The sequence below is a fragment of the Lissotriton helveticus genome, chromosome 6 (genome assembly GCF_964261635.1).
Source record: "Lissotriton helveticus chromosome 6, aLisHel1.1, whole genome shotgun sequence".
In the NCBI taxonomy this organism is placed as follows: Eukaryota; Metazoa; Chordata; class Amphibia; order Caudata; family Salamandridae; genus Lissotriton; species Lissotriton helveticus.
In genome coordinates this window covers 568,983,641-569,011,243 of record NC_136067.1, presented here as the reverse complement: position 1 = coordinate 569,011,243, position 27,603 = coordinate 568,983,641, and positions in this window count along the sequence as shown.

Below are 27,603 nucleotides of genomic sequence, written 5' to 3'. Positions count from 1 at the left end.
ATATGACTTAACCAACAAATAAATTAAAGGATTTAAAAACTACTCATTTTAATAAACAAGCAACATAGCTAAAAGATACTTTTCTTTTAATAGCTTCTAAAGAGGACAACAAAATTACAACATCAATGAAAGAAACTTCCTCCACTAAAAATAGTAAGTATATTTTTTATAACAAAATAAAAATGTAAAACTAAGTAAGTTTATAAATTAACCAACAAATGGAGCAAACTAATAAAAATAATACATTAAATAAAAAAGCAAACTATAACTAACAAATTCTTTTCTCTTCACAGCTTATACAAACTTCAACATACTACAACGTCAACAAAATAAACTTACTCAATTAAATTATTAATTGTTTTTTTCTATCAACTAAATAAAAATAAAAACTAAATAAACAAAATAATCAAATAAATGTAACACTTTAATAAAAATGACATTTTGCTTTTAAACCAACAGAAAAAAATAAACCAGTGAATCAACCAACACCATCAATAAAATATCCAACAAGAAAATTAAAGCAAGACAAATGTTAGTTTATTTTCAAATATAATAATTATCTGAACATATTTACCATTCGAAACCTTATGAATAATTACCTACTGGCGGTCGCCAGTAGGTATATATAGTTAGGATTTTTTCTCTATGGGATTTTTGAAAATTCTATGTCTAATAACTTTGGCGTTTGTGGACGGAATTGGCTGAAATTTTCTGGAAAATGGAACATTTTGTTTCTGAGCAGCCCCTGAAGATTTGGGGGGGGTTCGTCAAGGGGGGGCCGAGAAAAAAGGGGGGTCCCAAAACGTGTTTTTAACATTGAGTTTTCCATAGGGCGGTTGGCCTCACTTTTAGCCCGAACGGCTGAATGGATTTGCACGAAACTTGGCAAAATTGTAGGGACTGGTAGCCCGATGTGCCTTTTGTAGGTCTCAATATATGTGCTCCAGTGGATTTTGAGAAATTAACGTTTAAAAAAAGATATATATCTGTAACAGCGGACCGGGCAGCGCCCCGGTTCGCGGACCGGGGCGCGTACCGGAACTTCGCGTAGCGAAGCTGATTGGTTCTCCGGTGTCTGTCAACATTCTAAACAGTCCGGAGCGGCCGCCATCTTGTCTCTCGGTAGGATTGAGAGACAAGAGGAGGCCAAAACAAAGGGGGAAATAACCATAAGGGGGCATAGTAGATCCTCCCTGACCCCCTAGGTTTAATGTGGAGGCTTTAAAAGGGCCCCGCGGGGCAAAAAAATTTTAATTTTAGTTTTTTTGCGTGGGTAGCGCCCGGTCCGCGAACCGGGAAGCGTTCTGGGCAGCGTACTGCAATGAAAAATGAATGATAGACTTTTTAAATGCTGTATGTTAATTGATTGTTGGTTTTGTTGATTATTTTTTATTTTCTTTATTTTTTAAGCATTTTTTTTTATTGTGATTGTGTTTCATAATTTATTAAACTTTCTAACATTTCATTGTCAGAAATTTCATAATTATCATTGAATATACATTGTAGTCTCTGAGGGTGTAAAATGTCCTCATTTTCAAGGAGGTTATCTACTGCTTGTACACATTGCAGTAGTTCTTTGTCCCAAGTTTCATCGAAAAATTCAATATCATTTTCATCAATGATTTCTTGGCTGCTCTCTTGCAGGACAATTTGAAATTCAACTTTCTGTTCGCCTTCCATTTTGCCTGAAATTTAGATTAAAAAAATATATATTAGTAGAGATAGGGCACTGTTGGGATTAATTTTAGATAGGCAGTTTTTATCAGTGAATTTATCTTTGGGCAGTGTATAGTATCAGAGTGGAAGTAGGAATATAAAAAAGTGTATGTGATTTAACGTAAGTAAATTCATAATTATACAAGAGAAGCCTAACTCCATCCATAACTATAACAGAGAAGTCTATCTAAATCTATAACTACTACAGAGGGATAGTATATAACTATCAGAAAAAGTTTACCATATTAACTGATAGTGCACAATATACTTCAGTTTTTAAAATAACAACTTACCTTTACAAAGAAGTTGAAGTGATTAGTGAAAATCCAATTGAAATGTACACCAAGAAGTAGTAGTCAAAATGGCTGTGTTTTCTTCTCTTCCTTTATATATATTCAGGTATATAACCAATGAAATGTCAGGTAAAAAAAGTAGAAAATGAAAGTAACATATTAATTGGTTGTCAATTCCAACACTTCAGATGTGTTTTGTGAAGTAATTTACCTCAGGGTATTTAGAGAGGTCTACAGGCTAAATGGCTAAATGGAATTCCAATCAAATTTGTGAAAATGGTAGGGATTGGTATGTAGTATGAGCTAATCTATATTTGGTGAAATTGTCTCCAGTGGCTTTTCTGTGAACTATTTTCCCACCTTTTTTGATGGTGCGCTTCCCAGGGAGCGACCCGGTACGCGAACCGTTGAGCGCCCCGGTTCGCGAACCTTAAGCGTTACGGGAGTCCACCATTTTGTGTTTCGGTCGAATTAAGATACAAAATGGAGGGCAAATAATGTTCAGAATGGGTAGAAGGGGGCACGGTAGACTTATCTTGACCCCCTAGGTTTTGTGAGGGTGGCTGAGGAGGCTTATATGTGCGAAAAAAAAACATTTTTTTAAAAAATTTCGCGAGGTTAGCTTCCGGTTCGCGTACCGGTTCGCGTCCCAGGGAGCGTACTTTGTTGAAAATTAGTGAAAAATGTTAGAGTAAAATAATAATTGTGAGTGATCAGATGTAGGGTAGCTCTGAGAAGAGCTTTTGGGTTTATGGTACATTTAGGTACTTATAAGTAGGTACCAATGCACAGTCTTAAATTCAGAGTGAAAATTCTGTTGCCCTCATCTGAGAAGTGAACTCCATCTCCTCTGTAGATATCTTGCATGTAGTAACGCAAGTTATTGTTGTACAGGGAGCCCATTCCATGGTCTCTCATGTAAGCTGAAACAGATTTGTTTACATGCTTCCTCGACTTCTCAATTTGTGGACAAAATTGGTTTGACCACCTCCATTTCTGTCTTTGGCATATATTTGAATATACCAAGGCAGTCTGAGGAAAAAGTGCCATCAATTGCTCAAAGGTGTCCTTTAAAAGCATTTCCAGACCTACCCAGTCAAAGTGCCCAAATCATTACCTCCACAGTGCACAATTAACAGGTCAGGTTTGGGCAAATGCATAAAGGTTTTCACCAATGGTATCAATTGGTGACATTTTAATCCTCTGTGGCCAAACCACTTAATTTCCACATCTTGTAAATTGAGGTTAGGTAATTTTCTGTTCTCAGCATACCTGTGAGCCCAGTGAATATAACTATGTCCAACAATCCAGACAGAAAACATGGTGAGAGGAGGTTCTCCTGCAGTCAGATGAAGTGTGGCAATGAAATGGCAGTTGAAAAAATGAGAGTTTAAAATGAAAAAAACTGTGGAGTTTCTGTGTTCATGAAGCAGTAACAGTGATTGGTGGATTTTGATTGCTGAAAACAGAAAGTTAGGGTGCATGGATGTGTTCTTTGAAAGATGTATTTTGAGTGGTCAATAAAAAATCATTAAATGAAAGATTGCAGTGGATACGCAGGTGCACTGAGAGTTCAGAGTTCAATTGCAACATTGTTGTGTGAACTTGCAAACACCAGAGGTCTTCCAAGAGGTGGTTGCTATGCAGAAAAGGCATGAAATGGCAGAGGGGGGAAGGGTTTTCATTTGAAAAAAAGTGAGGGAAGAGTTTTGATTGGGTGACATGAGAGATATGTGTGAAGAATTACAGCATTTCTGTGCTTTTGATAGCTGCAGACTCTGGAGTGCATACCTTTTGCTCTGCTGAAGACAAATTGGTGTGTTTCTGAGACTGTTTTCAAACTCAAAGTATTTGCTAAGGTGAGAAAATATTTCTTTAATTTAGATAGAGAATAGTGTGCTTTAAGGAAAAAATTATGAATTATGTGGCGCAAATTGCTTGTAAATATGCTCCCATCTGTGCATGGAAAATTTAGATTTTGAATGTTTGTGTTACATAGCCATGTTAAAAGTGATACAAACATGCTGCAAAGGCAATTAAAAAACGCTTTTATGTGTCTTAAGGACATTTTAAGTAATTTTCCCATGTGCAGTGTTTTGAAATTATGATTTGAAAATCGTTTTTGGGGAAAAGGAATTGTTTTTAAATTTATGACAAGGACATAATGGTGTATGCTTCTTTATACGGCAATTGACTGTCCCTGATGTTATTTTTCCCATTTTAATGTAAGACCTTTCTCTGTGGCGCAAATTGCTTGTAAATATGGTCCCACCTGTGCATGGCAAATTTAGATTTTAAATGTTTGTGTTACATAGCCATGTTAAAAGTGACCCAACCATGCTGGAAAGGCAATCAAAAAACACTTTCATGTGTCTTAAGGACATTTTAAGTCATTTCCTCATGTGCAGTGTTTTCAAATTATGATTTGAAAATCGTTTTTGGGGAAAAGGAATGGTTTGTAAATTTATGACAAGGACATAATGGTGTATGATTCTTTATAAGGCATTTCAGTGTCTCTGATGTCATTTTTCACATATTACATTAAAAGACCTTTCCCTGTGGAGCACATTCCTTGTAAATATGCTCCCACCTGTGCATGGTAAATTTAGATTTTGACTGTTTGAGTTACATAGCCATGTTAAAAGTGACCCAAAAACTTGCAAAGGCTTTTAAAAAAAAACTTTCATGTGTCTTAAGGACATTTTAAGTAATTTCCCTGTGGGCAGTGTTTTCAAATTATGAATTGAAAATCGTTTTTGAGGTAATGGAATGTTGTTAAAATTTATGTGCGCCATATGCCCCCAAATTTATTTTTCAGGGGTGCAGCAGGGTGTTCTTGAGACACCCCTGCACCTTTGGAAAAATTCCTAATTTGCGATGAGCTAATTGCTAATCGCAAATTGCACCTTCATTCATATGGGCATCCTGGCCCATGGAAATGAATGGGTAATTTGCAATTAGCAATTTGCTCATCGCAAATTTGGAATGGTAAAGAATCGCTATTTATTCCTTAAAATTCGCTATTTTGGAAATGCAAAATAGTTATATGATACATATGGCGGTTGATGTCTAACAAGATAAGAAGCTTAGGGATACAATTATGATGACTGGCGCAATGAAGTGGACATCACTTACTTCATTGGTAGAGCTTTACATGTATTATGTCCTCTGTATTCTTCATCAAGCGTAACTTTAATCTGCAATCCTGAGTAGGCCTCACCTTAAACAAACCTCTGGATAGGCCACACCTTATCGTCATCATGAATTAATCATTTAAAATGCTAGGGACAGATTTATGATAGGTGTATGCCTCTTTTGCGCCACTTACAAAACACTGTCCACGGGGAAATGACTTAAAATGTCCTTAAGACACATGAATGTTTTTTTTTAAAGCGTTTGCAATTTTTTTGGGTCACTTTTAACATGGCTATGTGACTCAAACAGTCAAAATCTAAATTCACCATGCACAGGTGGGAGCATATTTACAAGGAATGTGCTCCATGGGGAAAGGTCTTATAATGTAATATGGGAAAAATGACATCAGAGACACTGAAATGCCTTATAGAGAAGCATACACCATTATGTCCTTGTCATAAATTTGCAAACCATTACTTTTCCCCAAAAACGATTTTCAAATCATAATTTGAAAACACTGCACATGTGGAAATGACTTAAAATGTCCTTAATTCAAAATTTGCTATTCCTTGTTTTGCGATTGCACTGAAGGATTTGCAAATTTTGCGATTCCTTAAATGTAATGTATCAAACAAAAAATATGTAAAAAATGACATTAAGGATTTGGAAACTACCACCAACTTCTAGTTTGTGGTAATTTGCGAATTCTTTTCAAAAAGCATTTTTTTCCAAAAAACAAAAGGTGCCATATGACGCCAATACATGTCCTTAGGGCATGTATGTGCACCATATGCCCCCAAATTTCTTTTTCAGGGGTGCAGCAGGGTGTTCTTGAGATACCCCTGCACCCTTGAAAAAATTCCTATTTTGTGATGAGCTAATTGCTAATCGCAAATTGCACCTTCATTCCTATGAGCCTCCTAGCCCATGGAAATGAATGGGTAATTTGCAATTAGTAATTTGCTCATTGCAAATTAGGAATGGTAAAGAATTGCTATTTATTCCTTAAAATTCGCTATTTAGGAAATGCAAAATAGTTTGATGGTACATATGGTGGTTCATCTGTAACAAGATAAGAAGCTTAGGGATACATTTATGATGACTGGCGAAATAAAGTGCACATTACTTACTTCATTGGGAGGCCTTTACATGTATTATCTCCTCTGTATTCTTCATCAAGCGTAACTTTAATCTGCAATCCTGAGTAGGCCTCACCTTAAACAAACCTTTGGATAGGCCACACCTTATCGTCATCCTGGATTAATCATTTAAAATGCTAGGGACAGATTTATGATAGGTGTATGCCTCTTTTGCACCACTGTGCGTCACTTTTATGATGCAGCGGCGGTGCAAAAGATTTGCTATGAGGCGACAAAATTACAAATTGATGCATTTAGGCAGATATGTCATGGTGTAAAAAAAACGTACCACATGAAACCGATGCAGCAGTGATGCAAAAGATGCACCATGTTGCAAGACAGGCCTCACTTTGGGCCATATGTATCAAGCTAATTAGCATTCGCAAAGATCAAAATTCTGTGAATTTCGGCCTTTGCGAATGTTAATTAGACAAATGGTATGTATCAAACAAGTTTGATGCAAAATAAGGAGTAGCAAAATTTGCTATTCCTTATTTTGCGATTGCACTGAAGGATTTGCAAATTTTGCGATTACTTAAATGCAATGTATCAAACAAAAAATATGTAAAAAATGACATTAAGGATTTGGAAACTACCACCAACTTCTAGTTGGTGGTAATTTGTGAATTCTTTTCAAAAAGCTTTTTTTCCCAAAAACAAAAGGTCCCATATGACGCCAACACATGCCCTTAGGGCATGTATGTGTGCCATATGCCCCCAAATTTCTTTTTCAGGGGTGCAGCAGGGTGTTTTTGAGACACCCCTGCACCCTTGGAAAAATTCCTAATTTGTGATGAGCAAATTGCTAATCGCAAATTAAACCTTCATTCCTATAAGCCTCCTAGCCCATGGAAATGAATGGGTAACTTGCAATTAGCAATTTGCTCATTGCAAATTTGGAATGGTAAAGAATTGCTATTTATCCCTTAAAATTCGCTATTTAGGAAATGCAAAATAGTTTGATGGTACATATGGCGGTTCATCTGTAACAAGATAAGAAGCTTAGGGATAGATTTATGATGACTGGTGCATCACCAGGGATGTGTCAGTCATCCTGCGCCGCTGTTCCGCCACCCATGGTGTGCTGCATTTACAATGCGGGGCATCATGGGGCAAAAATGGCACAGATGCGTGACGTATCTGTGCTGTAAAGGTAGTGATTGCTGGAGTTGTATCGCAAGTGCGATGCAGCTCAAGCAAGGCTCAGGGGTGCCCCATCTCCACAATGTTGCGTCAAGACCTATGCCTGCTTAAAGCAGGCGCAGGGTTTTGACGCAGCTTTCTCCTATCTGATTGTAAATACGGCACACCATGGGTGGCAGAGCAGCGGTGCACGTTAACTGGTGCATGCCTGGGGATGTGCCATTTAACATAAATCTGCCCCTTTACATTTAAGTATGTGCAGGGGACACAGAGTCGGTGAGGCTTATCCAAGGTTAAGAAGAGATGAGTCCTGTTCACTGAAAAATTAGACATAGTCTTCACCTGCTCAGCATTGCTGGACATGGCTAAATAATAGCTGCAAAATATTACTCTTGTTAAACAATTTTACTATTATAATCTCTGAGATTTGTCTCTTACTCTGCAACATCTCATTGTTGTTATCTTTCTTTAAAGATAAAGACAACATCAACATGAGCGACAATCTGCAATCAGTTGATTTTGACCTCATCATTGAACTTGTAATTGAAACATCAGTGGATGTTGATCCCTTGGATGATTTAAATCCTGAGGATGAAGAAGAGCGTGATGAGGATGCAGATTTGTCCGAATTATATGACATAGGGTGGGAAGCTGACCTGCTTGAGCCTATGGAACTATAAACATTTATTTTTAAAATTTATAATAAAAAAAAAGTAAAAATGTAAACCGTTTAATTTAAAAATAAAGACACCTTCAAAAACAGGTTATGTGTAGTGTCTTCAATAAAATATTAAAATATGCTCATACAATTAGATCAGATTCACATATAAAATAGCACCGGTAACATAAATATAAATGTCATTTCTTTTCTGCTATTTCTGTATTGTAAATTTGCCAAGGACTAAAAAATCTTCTATTTAAAATGTCAAGTAGTGTGTTAAGTTTTTGATCACTGTTATTGATTTACTGTTTGGTAATAGTGGTTAATAATATTTTTTATTATATTTTACCACAGATTCAACTGCAGATCATTTCAAGATTTCACCATGCCAACAATAGAAAGACAGAGAAAGGCTGCAAAACGTCAAAGACAGCAGGTGAAACAAAATAAGCAGCAGTCCTCTAACAAAAAGATTTGTCAAGTCACGAAGAAAGCACCGGGTAAGAGCACAAAATATTTCATAAGAAATATGTGTAGTAAAAAAAATATTACTACAGAAAATGTTTCAGTCCAGAAAAAGAGAACCAATTCAAATGGAAAGGAAAGGCCAATCAAAAATGTTACTGCTAGAGCAAGAGATAACGCTGTGCATGATAGTAGAAGGAAACAACAGTTTAGGGACATTCGTAAACGAATGTTCCGCAACAGGATAATTGGCAATTTGTTAAAAAATATTAAGAAAGGTCAACAGAAAGTGGTTTTTTATAAGAGAAAAAAAAAAGTTGAGAAAGTTATTGATCAGGCATTTGAAATTAAACGTAAGTTATTTATTTTGATAATCAATAGAATTAGGAAGCTAAACAAGGCAATTTATGATTTCAAAAGAAATAGTAGATGGAAGAGAATAGTTAATCGTAGTAATTTTTGTGAAGTTTTTTCTGGAGAATGGATGCATAGTTCAAGATGTGAGGCATTTTTTAATGAGGAGAGTTATTTCCAGGATAATGATTTGGCGCATGCAGTTGACACCAGTGGTCGTGCTTATGAAGTGAAAGATGGTTGTCCAGTTGAAAAAGAAAAACTTGTGACAACAGAGACAGAAGAGGTGTTAGGTAATGAGGTTTTAGGAAGACGTGCTAAGGGTCCTGTCTACACCTGGAAGTGTAGTAGTATTTGTAGTGTGCGACAGGATTCCATCAATTTGCTTTGTGATTTTGTACGGTCATTTAATAAGAAAAGTTTGAAGCAGAAAATAAGGTTGTTGCAAGAATTAGATCCTTGCAGAGTGAGAGAAGTGACAGGTTTGCATGGTCATTCACTGGCTTGTCTTTCCAGGAGAGTATGCCAGAGTGTTTTTCATCATTTCAGGATGCTAGCAGTGCATCATAATAAAGTGAGGAAATTAGTTAGAATGTTGTATTATGCTAAGAGTCCAGCAATTATGCTTAAACAATTATGCGCTGCTCTTTTGCATGGTTCTGAAATAGATGTGAAGAATATATGTGAAGAAATTGAGTTTTGTTACTTTGGAAGTAAAGAGGAGAATGTTGAAATTGACCAAGAAGAAGAGGGTAATGTGGAAGATAGTGTACAGGTTTCCAGTACAGATAATTTTCAGAAGGAAATTGCGACGTTTCAGGTGAAATCAAGTGAGAGGCCTAATTTCACTTGTGTGTGTTGTCGACGCACTTATTATAAGAATCAGACTAAGTTAGTGGATTTATATGCAAAAAGTGAAAGGGAAAATAATAGTGAATGGAAGGATTTCGCAACATACTTGATGGTAGAAAATTGTTTTGATTTGGGATTGGATCAACGTGTGTGTACTTATTGTTGTTGCAAATTAAATCAAAACCAGATGCCTGCTAGAGCAGTTCATAATAATCTGGAATTGGTTGAGATTCCTTCTGAATTGAAGGATTTAAATACTTATGAATCTATTTTGATTCAAAGTATCCATCCCTTTCAGGCTATTGTAAGAATGGAGCCAAAGACAGGGAAATTGCCTCCATCAGATTTACAGAGAGGATTAAAGGGAAGAGTTGTTTATTTGCCTCTAGATTTGAAGAAAAACATTAACACAATTGGAGTAGAAAAAGTGGAAGAGGAACCTCTTGTTATCTTAGTTAATGGGGTTCCGACAAAGAATAAGAAAATATGGCAAGATTTAGTAGATGTTAGGAAAGTCAAAAGGGCAACATTGTATTTGAAAAAATATAATAAATACTATAAAAATGTATATGTTGCAGAAGAGGAAGTAAGTGAGGAAGAGGACAGCGATTTGTGTGCTGGTCAAATTGAGAAAGTAGAACCCTGTACTAGTGAAGAAATATATGAACATTATAGTGTTCATCCTTTGCATTCCAAGGAAGTCATGGGGAATGCTATTGAGTTGTTTCAAATGAAACAAGCGAAAGGGAGTCCCATTAGTGTTTGGGAGGAAAGTTTGGAAGCTCGGTGTTTCCCACAGCTTTTTCCAACAGGTCAGGGAGGAAGATATGATGAGCGACCTCATCAAATTCCTGCTTCTGAATACCGGACTTTGCGATTGTATGCAGGAGATGCTAGGTTTCGACAATGCATTCCTTATTTGTTTCATCTCCTGTTTGAAAGCGATCTGTCTGGACTGTCATATGCAGTGAACCACATCTTGAAAAGTGGTATACACATGCAAAACATCTCGGCAAGTGACTTTATGGATAAAGTCAATGTCCAAGACAGTATTTTGGATTCTCACCTGATTAATCTCATGGCGTGTCAGCGTGGTACTAATGAGTACTGGTACCGTCGTCATGGTGATTTAAAATGTATGCTGAGGAACTTAGGTACTCCCACATGGTTCCTCACTCTGAGCTGTGCCGAGTATGGCTGGGAAGACTTACTTGAATTTCTACGAGAGGCAAATGCTAACGTAGAAAACATCGAATTCAAGACACCCGGAGAACTGTGCTCTTTGGATCCAGTCAATGTATGTAGGTACTTCAATCATAGATTTGAAGCTATGATGTCTTTCATCATGAATAAGAAGAATCCACCTCTTGGAGAGGTGTTAGATTTCTTCTGGAGAAAGGAGTACCAAGCAAGAGGTGCTCCTCATATACATATGTTGCTGTGGATCAAGGATGCACCTAAATTTGGAACGGATCCAGAAGACTCAGTGATGAGTTTCATCCAACAGTATTCTACGTGTGCTGTTCCAAACGCAAAGGAGAAGAAAAGCCTAAGAGAAAAAGTTCTGCGTTTCCAAAGCCATCGATGTGGAAAGTACTGCCGTCGTAAATTCCGAAACAAGGACAAGTTCTACACTAAATGTCGTTTCGGCTTTCCACGACCGGTGATTTCTAAAGGAAGAGTAAACAGTTTGATGTCTTCGCTGCGACACAATGTCATGAAGAAATCACCTAAAAACACATACAATTTGAAGAGGAACGAAGAGTCCAAGTACATCAACGACTACAACCCGGTGATTTTGTCCATGTGGACTGCTAACATGGATATACAGTTTGTGGCTGATAACTGTATGGCTGTGGCTCGGTATGTGACGTCTTACATCACCAAAAAAGAGAAGACAGAATTGAAGGATATGTGGGAGGACATTTCCCATGAAAAGAGCCTCAGCAAGAAGTTGTACAGTTTCAGTCTGAAGATGTTGTCGCATCGAGAAATTGGAGCTTACGAATGCTCTGACCGGTTGTCTTCAGCAAGTCTCTATGCCAAGTCCAGGAGTATCGTTTGGGCGAGTCTTGGTCTTGCTGCAACGCGTAATCGAGTTCTCAAACCTGTGCGGGAAATTGAGTATTTGGCGGAAAAGGAGCCAAACAGTACCGACATTTTGAAGACCAACATGTTGGATACATATTATCCAAATAGAAGCAGTCACCTCGACAATGTTTGTCTGTATGAGGTTCTTCAAAATTACATATTCAAGAGGAACATCAAAGAAGATACTGAGAAAGGAGTGTATGCTGTAATAGGAAGTGAGGGATGTCTGGTCAAGCAAAGAAAATGCCACTTGGTAAACCATCGAAAATTGAGTGGCGAATCTCCTGAAAAAAAGGAGTTTTTCTATTTAGCACTTTTGCAACTTTTCAAGCCTTGGCGTGCAGAAGAGGAACTGCTTGGAGATTTCCTCTGTTACGAAGACTCTTTCAATGCCGCCAAGGAGACCATAGAATGTCCTGCTTTTCCCAAATATGTAGAAATGTTGAATGCGGAAATTGAGCAGGAAGCAACGATTGCAGCCGAGATTGCCAGAGACAGTTCTCAGGACAGTCAGAGTTCTGCTTCATTGAGTCAGGATCCACTAGGAGGACCTGTTATCGAAAATGAAGCTGCCACTGCCATGAATGAAGTGGAAAGAGCCATGGCACATGCTCAGGAGGATGCGGTTAACTTAGAAGAGTTGGAAAGACAACTCAACGTTGAGCAGAGGAAAATATATGACGAAGTTACCATGCAAATTGATCATGGATTAAGTCATGACAAGAAAGAGTGCTCATGTACATCGTTGAAGCCTGTCCGACTGTACGTGAGTGGAGAAGCGGGAACTGGAAAAAGTTTCCTCATTAAAGCAATTTCATGCTATTTGCAGGAAAGGACAGAGTCATCGCTGTCTTGTGTTGTCACCGCTCCAACTGGACTGGCAGCACATAACATTAAAGGGATTACTTTACATCGTTTACTGATGCTGCCAGTGGAGCATGACAACACATTACAATATCACAAGCTATCTGGAGATGCTTGTTTTGAAGTTTCAAGAATCTTGAGGAAAATGAAACTTCTTATCATTGACGAAGTAAGCATGGTTTCCAATGTCATGCTTGCCTTTGTGCATTTGAGAATGCAAGAAGTTCTCAAAACAGAGTATGATGTGTTATTTGGTGGCAAACACATCATTGTTTTCGGAGATCTTTTGCAGCTGACACCAGTGAAAGGGCAACCTGTGTTCAAAATGCTCACGCATGAAGATACCAGGAAGTGCCTAGGGAGCATTGGCAACGTCAATATATGGTTAAACTTCAATTATGCTGAACTGCATGAAAATATGCGTCAGGCGAAGGATGAAGTTTACAAGACTATTCTACAAGATGTTAGAATTGGAAAAGTGACCGAGCATGGGAAAGAAGCTTTACATGCACGATTACTGTCAAATTTATATCCAGAACAAGATGTTGTGCCTGAGAATATTTTTCAGAAAATTACTGAGAAGAAATCTGGAATATGTTTGATGCCAACTCTTGCAGAATGTGCCAAATTCAACAACAAAATGTTGCATTTAGAAAAGCAAGAGATTGTGAAACTGGAAGCTATTGACAGAGTAGAGCATATGGAATCAACAATTATTTTGTCTGAGAATCTGAAAACAAAATTGGATTCATTAGAGAAGAGTATATCTAAAACTGCAGGTTTTGAAAAGACTCTGAATGTGTGCTTGAACTGCCGTATAATTTTAAGAAGGAATTTACATGTTGAAAGAGGTCTGGTAAATGGATCAATGGGTAATGTTGTTGATTTTGTGAAATACAGAAATAGAGATGGAATTGAATTTTTAAAAATTAAATTTGATGGCATTGAGGAAGTACAGCTAATTGGTCGTTGTTCTGCTAGATTTTTGCTTGTAAAAGACGTATATGTTCGCCGTAAGCAGTTTCCTGTTTGCTTGGCATATGCGGTGACAATCCATAAATCGCAAGGTTTAAGTGTAGACAGTGCATTGGTGAATATTGGCAGTTCTGTGTTCAAGGAGGGTATGGCTTATGTGGCATTGTCACGAGTTAGAACTTTATCGGGATTGTACGTGATTGAGTGTGATGTCACAAACATTTGTGCGGATCTAGATTGTGTTAAGGAATACAATAGGTTAAGAAGAGAGTATGCGCCACATTTGCCTCAGTATCCTTTGTTTGAGAAACGTGTGGTAGGCCGGAAACGAAGAAATGTGACCAATACTGGGGAGGTTGTAGCAAAAAGACAAAAAGTCAATGAACCTAAAATTACAAGCAGAAACAAAAAGGATTCTGTTGAAGATGTTGTTGGTTTTCAGTTTGAAAACAGTTCTGGTGTCAACTGCTATGCTAATGTAGTGGTTAATGTTTTGTTTACTCTAGAAAATGTAAAAGAAGAGATTGTGGTCAATTCTGATCAAACATTTTGCAGTTTGTTAAATTCTGTGTTAGAGAAATGTAGCACTGATAGAACAAACATAGAAAGTGTGTCTGAAATTCGAAATCTGTTAGACAGATGTTCAGGCCAAACACAATTCTCTCAAAATATTCAGCAAGATTGTCAGGAGTTTTTAATGTATATGCTTGATGTATTACATGCAGAAGGTGTAGATGTAGATCAGCTGTTTGGGCTTTCTTATCAATGGCAGCATGACTGCGAGAACTGTATGGTATCAAGTACTACTAGTGTAGACTCAGAAAGATTTATATATTTAACTTTGCCAGACAGTAAATCAGTCTCCTTTAATAAGCTAGTAAAAGCAGCTGATCACAACATGGAGTGTAGCCAATGTAAATCTGAAATGATGTCCACATTATTTATACGAACATATGGCCAGTATGTCATTTTAATGTTCCAACGATGTAGGCCTGATGGAACAAAATTGACAACTTTAATTAAAAATTTTGTAGCTTCGCAGTTGTCAATATCAGGAAGGACTTTTGTAACTGCAGCAATTATATATCATGACGGTCCTTCAATAACATCAGGACATTACACAGCTTATTTAAAGTCTAGAAATGGCTGGTCATTCTGCAACGATTCTGTTTTAATTTTCAAAAAAAAATTGCCGTATGACCTTAAAAACTCTTACCTGGTGTTTTTAAAACCAACATTTTAGGGAAATAATCTCGGGATGTGCTCTGTGGAATTTCAAGAAGTTCTAATGGCTCCTACACAATTTGGCCTTGAGGATAAGTGTAGTTCAGAGACATAACTTCTAACCATAAGACTGGACGTCATGGAGAAATAAGTGCACTTTGAATGAGTTCAGAAAAACTATTTCTTTTTATAAGCTAATTGAAGCAGCCAATCAAAACATAAAGTAGAGGGAATGTAAGTCTGCAATGCTGTCTACTGTTTTACATTGCTTTGTGATTAAAAGTGATGTAGAGAATTAAATAATTGTAGTAGTCATAGAGGTAGTGTAAGTCTGCTTCATAGTAAGCAGTATCAGTGTCATAGGAAATGTAGAACATGACTGAGCAAGAAGGGGAAGATATTACTATTCCAGGATTGTGAAAATGATCTTCAACATTTTAATTCTGAAAGTTGCGGAAATGCCAAATGACGGGGTTGGCTTACAAGAAATCCAAGAGTTATAAATGGGTCTGACAAGATTTGGCCTTGTGGAAACTTGTGGTAGAGAGCAAGAAGTCATTTATTGCATGTAACATGTTTTTAAAAACGATGGAGATTTTCTTTCAGAAAGTGGCGGGCTGAAAGTAATAACAGCACAACAGAGTGTAAGCTGTTCATAGGACATCCTTTGACGTCATGGAAAGTAAGTTAACTTTAAGGAGTTCTGAATTCTGATTTGTTATGTTGTATGGGTTTTTTAAACACAATCATTTTGATTGTGTTTTTTTCCCCGCTGTTATATGATGAATACCTTCAAGTCACTGTTTTTAGTGAATTTTGATACATTCTGAGAACAGCAAAAATAAACCATTTAACATGTATAATTAATTCTGTACTGTTTGCATTTATGATGTATATGTAGAACTGTGTAGGAGGCATGGAGAAGGTGAGGCTTCTGTAAGTGTCAAAGTTGTTGCATGCAGTGCTGCACTTCTGCGTATTCTTTCATATGCTGGACTACATCTGCACAATGAGATACCTAAGCAAAGGAAACACAAGTGATGTGATTGTGAAATGAGCAAAATAAATTGCACGTATTTCATTTTCATCACCTGTGTTTCCTATCATTATGAATCACATTGTGCAGATCAAGTTTAGGTCTGTCCAGGGAAACATAGGAGGTTTGGACTTTGTTCAAGAGTGCAGTGGACATGACTCACTTCATTGGTAGACCTTCACATGTATTATGTCCTCTGTTCTCTTCAACAACTCGAAATTTCATCTGCAACCCTGAGTAGGCCTCACCTCAAACAAACCTCTGGATAGGACACATCTTATTGGCATCCTGAAGTAATCATTTAAAATTTTAGTGTCTTGCGACACTTTTCTGAGACAACAGCAATGCAAAAGTTGCACCATGTTTTAAGATAGGCCTCACTTCATCTGCATCAAGATACTGTTAGTTTAAAATGTATATCTTTAGGACTGTGTAGGGGGCCTGGAGAAGCAGAAGCTTCTGTAAGTGTCAAAGTTGTTGAAAAACTGTTTGTCCTTCAATCTTTTCCCTTGTCTTTTGTAATTTTTAAATACATGTTTTAATATTTTTCAAATGTTTGTTCTCTCTTTCACAGATTGAAAGTATAAAAACAAAAAGTGAGTAATTTAACGACAATTATAAGGTAAATGTTTTGTACTCTTTTCATTACATTTCTATCACATTTAACTTCTATTAGTTCCACTGCTTCATTTCTTTAACCCTCAGTTTCCTGCCTTTGCTACTTTCCTCATTCCTTTCTCTATTACCTACTTACTCAACTCCTTCCACTCTTTTTCTCAGTCCCTCTCTTCTCATAGTTCCTCACTCTTGTTCACTCACTCCGTCTCTATTACTCTTAGTGTCTTTGACTGATCACTCTATCACTACTTGTTCATAATGCTTTCTCTGTGTAGTTGAAGCACACTAAGGGGCATATTATGAACACAGCCAATAAAATTATTGCTCTTTTTATTGGCAGAAAACTGGTGCAAAAGTGGTTTTAGCGGCAGTTTTCTGCCGCAAAAGCAGCTTTAGCGACACATTTCTGCCAATAAAAGCTGCAAAACTTTTATTGCCTATGTTGATGATATGGCTCTATGTTACTTACATTTCTTTGCTGTTTCAATTAATCTTTTTCTGTTATTTTTTGTTTTCTGTTTTCTATTTTTTCTCTCTGTTATTCCTCATGTTTTAATCTTATTTTGAACATTCACTCACATTCTTCAAGAAACTCTTCTTTGTTAATGTTATACTCTCTTTTTTTTTCTTTCACTTCGTTATCTATTTTGTTTTTCACAATTATACCCTCTTCCGTCTTTTCTTCGGTAAATAGATCTATTAAACAGTATCTCTTCTTTACTCCCTATAGCTGTCTTTCTTTTAACATCACTCTCTGTTTACTTTCCTTATACTTACTCTTTTTTAAAAAAAAAAATTTTTTTGGTTAGCTCCCGGTCCGCGTACCGGGAAGCTAACCAAAAGAAATAGAGCTTGCCAGAGTGCTAAACATTCTAGCAATTTTTTTTGAAAGGGAAGGTAGTTCTGAAAATAACTTTTTTTTAAATATTTTTGTTGTTTTATATATTTTTTTTATTTTTTTTTATTTTTTGTTTTTTTTGTATTTTTTGAACGATTTTATATTTTTTTTGGTTTTTTTGGGGGGGGGGAAACAACAAAAAACAGGCATTGAAAAGGGCTCAACAGGAGCAAAAAAAAAATTACTGGGGGCGGTTAGGGCAATTATGGTGTTCATATGCCAGGTTTATAGCATTTATGCTCATGTTGCCACATGCTAACAACGCACGACAGTGCATACAAGTGTGGATCATGTGGCCAAAATTTTCTTGTATATTTGGCACAGTTTCCCGTGCCTCTGCTGGTGTCAATGAAATGGGTATTCTTGATCTGGCCACAGGAGTTGATCTTGGATTTTCCTGCAAATCCCGTATTTCCGCCCGGCTATAATTCAGTGGATGCTTCCTTGTCATGTGCCTGTGCATAGTATGGTTGCCATAACTATATTTCTTATCCGTCCCTCTGGATAATTTTTCTTTACAGATGAGGCAGGTGACATACCTCGCATTGACTTTTTTTTGGCCAGGAGGGATCGAATAAAACTGCCAGATGAAACTGGCTTTCTTATGTGAAACCCGGGGCACCTCTTCTAAGAACTGTGGTTCTTCTCCCTCCTCTTCATCGATTTCTTCCTCTTCCTCCTCAGTGTTGGTCATCACCTGGGGAGGTGGTCCTCTCTTCCCATGAGGAGGTGGAGGTGGTGGTGGGGGTCCACCAGCTGAAGCAACTACTGAAACCATTTCTGATATAGTAATGAAGGTCTTCCTCTCACAATGATGAAAGTCAGAGTGAGGAAAGAAGGAGGGGTTTTCATCATTTGGGAAAAACAATACTTCTCAACCAATGAAAAGTGTTATTTTTAGGTCACCTGACCTAGCCTTACATCATTATGAAACCAAAAGTGAAATGAACCAATGAAAAGTTTTATTAACAAGTCACATGACCTCTCACGCTCATGTTACGCGCTGCGGAACGCGCCCCGGTTAGCTTCCGGGTCGCTGAGCTTCGCGCCTCGGTCCGCGCCCCGGGACACTTCCGGGTGCGCTAACGCGGTACGTCACAAGACGCATTACGCGGCAACGCGATACGTCGCGCTTTCGTGACGCGCCGCGGATCGCTTCCGGGGAGCTGCGTTTCGCGCCTCGGTCCGCGCCCCGGGGCACTTCCGGGTGCGCTAACGCAGTACGTCATAAGACGCATTACGCGGCAACGCGATACCGTCACTATGTTGATTTCTTACCGGTTCGCAAACCGGGTCGCGGCATCAAATTGAGCTAACGGGAAGCTTCCCGGTTCGCAGACCGGGAGCGAAACAAAAAAAATATTTTAAAAAAATTATTAATAAACATATAAAATATATTTTTGGATTTAAAGAAGAATACATTTTACAGCTATAGATATTAGCTTTTAAAACACCAATGAAATTCACTGAAAAAACCATAGGTTATAGACCATATATAGTTAGGAATTAGCATTTACAAAACCTTGAAAATTCACTGAAAAAACCATAGGTTATACACCATATATAGTTAGGAATTAGCATTTAAAAAACCTTATTTTACTCACACAAAACCATTGAAATTCCATATATAGTTAGTTGTACTAACTATATATCGCGCACCCGCAATCCACTGCTGATCATGTCACATATTACATCATTCATGACATGGTCAGTGACATCACTGATGACATCACTGATGACATCTCAAATGACATCACTGATGACATCACTGATGACATCTCAAATGACATCACTGATGACATCTCAAATGACATCACTGATGACATCACTGATGACAACATCCAGTGACTGTATGTTTCTGTAAAGTTAAAATATGTCTTACATATTGAAGAATGAGTGGATGTAGAAGTGTCTGAACAAAGGATTTAGTAGGTGCATGACTGACTGTATGAGTGAGTGATTAAATGTGTCTCACTGAGTGCATGGGTTAGTGACTAAACTGTCTTAATTTGTGCATCATTATGTCTGTTGTTCTGTAAACTGCTGCATGTGTTGATCAGTAGCTATATGATTAACTATATGGGTTATTGATTGGTTGCCCAAGTATTTGTATGGGAGACTGAGAGTGTGTATGGGTGGCTGGGAGGTGTATGACTCTCTGCATAGATGTATGGGTTCAAAAGTGCATGTGGAAACAGCTGTATGGGCGGTTGACTGTGTGCATGACTGTATTGGTGAGTGAATAGATATCTCAGTGCTACATGTCAAAGTAAGTACATATGTAAAATACAGTACATGTGAGAGTTGACATATATAAATAACTGTGCATAAGAGCCAGTGAATGTGTGAGTGGCTGTATGGATCATTGTGAACTTGTATCCAGGATTGTATAAGTGAGTAAATATGTTTTAGTATATGTTTGAATAAGTAAGGTGTGTTTAACTGTATAGTTAAGGAAATGGAGGTGTGATTGATTGTTTGCATGACTGACTAGGTGTGTGTGTAACTTCATGGATGAGTGACAATCTGCGAGTCTGTGTTTACACTGAGTGTATCTAAGGTTATATTAGAGTCTGAAGAGGTTCATCGTATTATCACATGAATGATGTCATCAGTGATGTGATCAGTAATGTCAAATGGGATGTCATCAGTGATGTCATCAGTGATGTCATTTGAGATGTCATCAGTGATGTCATCAGTGATGTCATTTGAGATGTCATCAGTGATGTCATCAGTGATGTCATTTGAGATGTCATCAGTGATGTGATCAGTAATGTCAAATGAGATGTCATCAGTGATGTCATCAGTGATGTCATTTGAGATGTCATCAGTGATGTCATCAGTGATGTCATTTGAGATGTCATCAGTGATGTCATCAGTGATGTCATTTGAGATGTCATCAGTGATGTCATCAGTGATGTCATTTGAGATGTCATCAGTGATGTCATCAGTGATGTCATTTGAGATGTCATCAGTGATGTCATCAGTGATGTCACTGACCATGTCATGAATGATGTAATATGTGACATGATCAGCAGTGGATTGCGGGTGCGCGATATATAGTTAGTACAACTAACTATATATGGAATTTCAATGGTTTTGTGTGAGTAAAATAAGGTTTTTTAAATGCTAATTCCTAACTATATATGGTGTATAACCTATGGTTTTTTCAGTGAATATATATATACATATAAATATATATATATATTACCTACTGGCGGTCGCCAGTAGGTATATATAGTTAGGATTTTTTCCCTATGGGATTTTTGAAAATTCTATGTCTAATAACTTTGGCGTTTGTGGACGGAATTGGCTGAAATTTTCTGGAAAATGGAACATTTTGTTTCTGAGCAGCCCCTGGAAATTTGGGGGGGTTCGTCCAGGGGGGGTCGAGAAAAAAGGGGGGTCCCAAAACGTGTTTTTAACATTGAGTTTTCCATTGGGCGGTTGGCCTCACTTTTAGCCCGAACGGCTGAATGGATTTGCACGAAACGTGGCAAAATTGTAGGGACTGGTAGCCCGATGTGCCTTTTCTATGTCTCAATATATGTGCTCCAGTGGATTTTGAGAAATTAACGTTTAAAAAAAGATATATATCTGTAAGCGCGCTCCGGGCAGCGCTCCGGTCCGCGGACCTTAAGCGTACCGGAACTTCGCGTAGCTAAGCTGATTGGCTCTCCGGTGTCTGTCAACATTCTAAACAGTCCGGAGCGGCCGCCATCTTGTCTCTCGGTAGGATTGAGAGACAAGAGGAGGCCAAAACAAAAGCGAAAATGACCATAAGGGGGCATACTAGATCCTCCCTGACCCCCTAGGTTTAATGTGGAGGTTATAAAAGGGCCCCGCGGGGCAAAAAAAACAAAAAAAAAATTTTGTTTTTTTTTGCGTGGGGAGCGCCCGGTCCGCGAACCGGGAAGCGTTCTGGGCAGCGTACTGCAATGAAAAATGAATGATAGACTTTTCAAATGCTGTATGTTAATTGATTGTTGTTTTTGTTGATTATTTTTTATTTTTTTTATTTTTTAAGCATTTTTTTTATTGTGATTGTGTTTCATAATTTATTAAACTTTCTAACATTTCATTGTCAGAAATTTCATAATTATCATGGAATATACATTGTAGTCTCTGAGGGTGTAAAATGTCCTCATTTGCAAGGAGGTTATCTACTGCTTGTACACATTGCAGTAGTTCATTGTCCCAAGTTTCATCGAAAAATTCAATGTCAATTTGATCAATTGTATCAATCAATTCTTGGCTGCTCTCTTGCAGGTCCATTTCAAAAGAAACTTGGTTTTCGCCTTCCATTTTGCCTGAAATTTGGATTAAAAAAATATATATTAGTAGAGATAGGGCAATGTTGGGAATAATTTTAAATAGGCATTTTTTATCAGTGAATTTATCTTTGGGCAGTGTATAGTATCAGAGTGGAAGTAGGAATATAAAAAAGTGTATGTGATTTAACGTAAGTAAATTCATAATTATACAAGAGAAGCCTAACTCCATCCATAACTATAACAGAGAAGTCTCTCTAAATCTATAACTACTACAGAGGGATAGTATATATCTATCAGAAAAAGTTTACCATATTAACTTATAGTGCACAATATACTTCAGTTTTAAAAATAAAAACTTACCTTTAGAAAGAAGTTGAAGGAATTAGTGAAAATACTATTGAAATGTACAGCAAGAAGTAGTAGTCAAAATGGCTGTGTTTTCTTCTCTTCCTTTATATATATTCAGGTATATAACCAATGAAATGTCAGGTAAAAAAAGTAGAAAATGAAAGTAACATTTTCATTGGTTTTCAATTCCAACACTTCAGATGTGTTTTGTGAAGTAATTTACCTCAGGGTATTTAGAGAGGTCTACAGGCTAAATGACTAAATGGAATTCCAATCAAATTTGTGAAAATGGTAGGGATTGGTATGTAGTATGAGCTAATCTATATTTGGTGAAATTGTCTCCAGTGGCTTTTCTGTGAACTACTTTCGCACCTTTTTTGATGGTGCGCTTCCCAGGGAGCGACCCGGTACGCGTACCGTTGAGCGCCCCGGTTCGCGAACCTTAAGCGTTCCGGGAGTCCACCATTTTGTGTTTCGGTCGAATTAAGATACAAGATGGAGGGCAAATAATGTTCAGAATGGGTAGAAGGGGGCACGGTAGAGTTATCTTGACCCCCTAGGTTTTCTGAGGGTGGCTGAGGAGGCTTATATGTGCGAAAAAAAAACATTTTTTTAAAAAAATTTCGCGAGGTTAGCTCCCGGTTCGCGTACCGGGTAGCGCCCCAGGGAGCGTACTTTGTTGGAAATTAGTGAAAAATGTTAGAGTAAAATAATAATTGTGAGTGATCAGATGTAGGGTAGCTCTGAGAAGAGCTTTTGGGTTTATGGTACATTTAGGTACTTATAAGTAGGTACCAATGCACATTCTTAAATTCAGAGTGAAAACTCTGTTGCCCTCATCTGAGAAGTGAACTCCATCTCCTCTGTAGATATCTTGCATGTAGTAACGCAAGTTATTGTTGTACAGGGAGCCCATTCCATGGTCTCTCATGTAAGCTGAAACAGATTTGTTCACATGCTTCCTCGACTTCTCAATTTGTGGACAAAATTGGTTTGACCACCTCCATTACACCAAGGCAGTCTGAGGAAAAAGAGCCATTAATTGCTCAAAGGTGTCCTTTAAAAGCATTTCCAGACCTACACCAGTCAAAGTGCCCAAGTCATTACCTCCACAGTGCACAATTAACAGGTCAGGTTTGGGCAAATGCATAAAGGTTTTCACCAATGGTATCAATTGGTGACATTTTAATCCTCTGTGGCCAAACCACTTAATTTCCACATCTTGTAAATTGAGGTTAGGTAATTTCCTGTTTTCAACGTACCTTTGAGCCCAGTGAATATAACTATGTCCAACAATCCAGACAGAAAACATGGTGAGAGAAGGTTCTCCTGCAGTCAGATGAAGTGTGGCAATGAAATGGCAGTTGAAAAAATGAGAGTTTAAAATGAAAAAAACTGTGGAGTTTCTGTGTTCATGAAGCAGTAACAGTGATTGGTGGATTTTGATTGCTGAAAACAGAAAGTTAGGGTGCACGGATGTGTTCTTTGAAAGATGTATTTTGAATGGTCAATAAAAAATCATTAAATGAAAGAATGCACTGGATATGCAGGTGCACTGAGAGTTCAGAGTTCAATTGCAACAAAGTTGTGTGAACTTGCAAACACCAGAAGTCTTCCAAGAGGTGGTTGCCATGCAGAAAAGGCAGAAAGGGCAGAGGGGGGAAGGGTTTTCATTTGAAAAAAAGTGAGGGAAGAGTTTTGATTGGGTGACATGAGAGATATGTGTGAAGAATTACAGCATTTCTGTGCTTTTGATAGCTGCAGACTCTGGAGTGCATACCTTTTGCTCTGCTGAAGACAAATTGGTGTGTTTCTGAGACTGTTTTCAAACTCAAAGTATTTGCTAAGGTGAGAAAATATTTATTTAATTTAGATAGAGAATAGTGTGCTTTTAGGAGAAAATTATGAATTATGTGGCGCAAATTGCTTGTAAATATGCTCCCACATGTGCATGGAAAATTTAGATTTTGAATGTTTGTGTTACATAGCCATGTTAAAAGTGATACAAACATGCTGCAAAGGCAATCAAAAAACGCTTTTATGTGTCTTAAGGACATTTTAAGTAATTTTCCCATGTGCAGTGTTTTGAAATTATGATTTGAAAATCGTTTTTGGGGAAAAGGAATTGTTTTTAAATTTATGACAAGGACATAATGGTGTATGCTTCTTTATACGGCAATTGACTGTCCCTGATGTTATTTTTCCCATTTTAATGTAAGACCTTTCTCTGTGGCGCAAGTTGCTTGTAAATATGCTCCGACCTGTGCATGGGAAATTTAGATTTTAAATGTTTGTGTTACATAGCCATGTTAAAAGTGACCCAACCATGCTGGAAAGGCAATAAAAAAACACTTTCATGTGTCTTAAGGACATTTTAAGTAATTTCCCTGTGGGCAGTGTTTTCAAATTATGAATTGAAAATCGTTTTTGAGGTAAAGGAATGTTGTTAAAATTTATGTGTGCCATATGTCCACAAATTTCGTTTTCATGGGTGCAGCAGGGTGTTCTTGAGACACCCCTGCACCTTTGGAAAAATTCCTAATTTGCGATGAGCTAATTGCTAATCGCAAATTGCACCTTCATTCTTATGGGCCTCCTGCTCCATGGAAATGAATGGGTAATTTGCAATTAGCAATTTGCTCATCGCAAATTAGGAATGGTAAAGAATTGCTATTTATTCCTTAAAATTCGCTATTTTGGAAATGCAAAATAGTTATATGATACATATGGCGGTTGATGTCTAACAAGATAAGAAGCTTAGGGATACATTTATGATGACTGGCGCAATGAAGTGGACATCACTTACTTCATTGGTAGAGCTTTACATGTATTATGTCCTCTGTATTCTTCATCAAGCGTAACTTTAATCTGCAATCCTGAGTAGGCCTCACCTTAAACAAACCTCTGGATAGGCCACACCTTATCGTCATCCTGAATTAATCATTTAAAATGCTAGGGACAGATTTATGATAGGTGTATGCCTCTTTTGCGCCACTTAGAAAACACTGTCCATAGGGGAAATGACTTAAAATGTCCTTAAGACACATGAATGTGTTTTTTTAAAACGTTTGCAATTTTTTGGGGTCACTTTTAACATGGCTATGTGACTCAAACAGTCAAAATCTAAATTCGCCATGCACAGGTGGGAGCATATTTACAAGGAATGTGCTCCATGGGGATAGGTCTTATAATGTAATATGGGAAAAATGACATCAGAGACACTGAAATGCCTTATAGAGAAGCATACACCATTATGTCCTTGTCATAAATTTGCAAACCATTACTTTTCCCTAAAAACGATTTTCAAATCATAATTTGAAAACACTGCACATGTGGAAATGACTTAAAATGTCCTTAATTCAAAATTTGCTATTCCTTATTTTGCGATTGCACTGAAGGATTTGCAAATTTTGCGATTCCTTAAATGCAATGTATCAAACAAAAAATATGTAAAAAATGATATTAAGGATTTGGAAACTACCACCAACTTCTAGTTTGTGGTAATTTGCGAATTCTTTTCAAAAAGCATTTTTTTCTAAAAAACAAAAGGTCCCATATGACGCCCATACATGCCCTTAGGGCATGTATGTGTGCCATATGCCCCCAAATTTCTTTTTCAGGGGTGCAGCAGGGTGTTCTTGAGATACCAATGCACGCTTGAAAAAATTCCTATTTTGTGATGAGCTAATTGCTAATCGCAAATTGCAACCTTCATTCCTATGAGCCTCCTAGCCCATGGAAATGAATGGGTAATTTGCAATTAGCAATTTGCTCATTGCAAATTAGGAATGGTAAAGAATTGCTATTTATTCCTTAAAATTTGCTATTTAGGAAATGCAAAATAGTTTGATGGTACATATGGTGGTTCATCTGTAACAAGATAAGAAGCTTAGGGATACATTTATGATGACTGGCGCAATAAAGTGGACATTACTTACTTCATTGGTAGGCCTTTACATGTATTATCTCCTCTGTATTCTTCATCAAGCGTAACTTTAATCTGCAATCCTGAGTAGGCCTCAACTTAAACAAACCTTTGGATAGGCCACACCTTATTGTCATCCTGGATTAATCATTTAAAATGCTAGGGACAGATTTATGATAGGTGTATGCCTCTTTTGTGCCACTGTGCGCCCCTTTTATGATGCAGCGGCGGTGCTAATTTGCAATTAGCAATTTGCTCATTGCAAATTAGGAATGGTAAAGAATTGCTATTTATTCCTTAAAATTTGCTATTTAGGAAATGCAAAATAGTTTGATGGTACATATGGTGGTTCATCTGTAACAAGATAAGAAGCTTAGGGATACATTTATGATGACTGGCGCAATAAAGTGCACATTACTTACTTCATTGGTAGGCCTTTACATGTATTATCTCCTCTGTATTCTTCATCAAGCGTAACTTTAATCTGCAATCCTGAGTAGGCCTCACCTTAAACAAACCTCTGGATAGGCCACACTTTATCGTCATCCTGGATTAATCATTTAAAATGCTAGGGACAGATTTATGATAGGTATATGCCTCTTTTGTGCCACTGTGCGTCACTTTTATGATGCAGCGGCGGTGCAAAAGATTTGCTATGAGGCGACAACATTACAAATTGATGCATTTAGGCAGATATGTCATGGTGTAAAAAAAACGTACCACATGAAACCGATGCAGCAGTGATGCAAAAGATGCACCATGTCGCAAGACAGGCCTCACTTGGGGCCATATGTATCAAGCTAATTAGCATTCGCAAAGATCAAAATTCTACGAATTTCGGCCTTTGCGAATGTTAATTAGACAAATGGTATGTATCAAACAAGTTTGATGCAAAATAAGGAGTAGCAAAATTTGCTATTCCTTATTTTGCAATTGCACTGAAGGATTTGCAAATTTTGTGACTACTTAAATGCAATGTATCAAACAAAAAATATGTAAAAAATGACATTAAGGATTTGGAAACTATTGTGGTAAATTGGTGGTAATTTGTGAATTCTTTTCAAAAAGCTTTTTTTTAAAAAAACAAAAGGTCCCATATGACGCCAACACATGCCCTTAGGGCATGTATGTGTGCCATATGCCCCCAAATTTCTTTTTCAGGGGTGCAGCAGGGTGTTCTTGAGACACCCCTGCACCCTTGGAAAAATTCCTAATTTGTGATGAGCAAATTGCTAATCGCAAATTAAACCTTCATTCCTATGAGCCTCCTAGCCCATGGAAATGAATGGGTAACTTGCAATTATCAATTTGCTCATCGCAAATTAGGAATGGTAAAGAATCGCTATTTATTCCTTAAAATTCGCTATTTAGGAAATGCAAAATATTTTGATGATACATATGGCAGTTCATCTCTAACAAGATAAGAAGCTTAGGGATAGATTTATGATGACTGGCGCATCACTAGGGATGTGCCAGTCATCCTGCGCCGCTGTTCCGCCACCCATGGTGTGCTGCATTTACAATGCGGCGCAGCATGGGGCAAAAATGGCACAGATGCGTGACGCATCTGTGCCGTTAAGGTGGCGCATTGC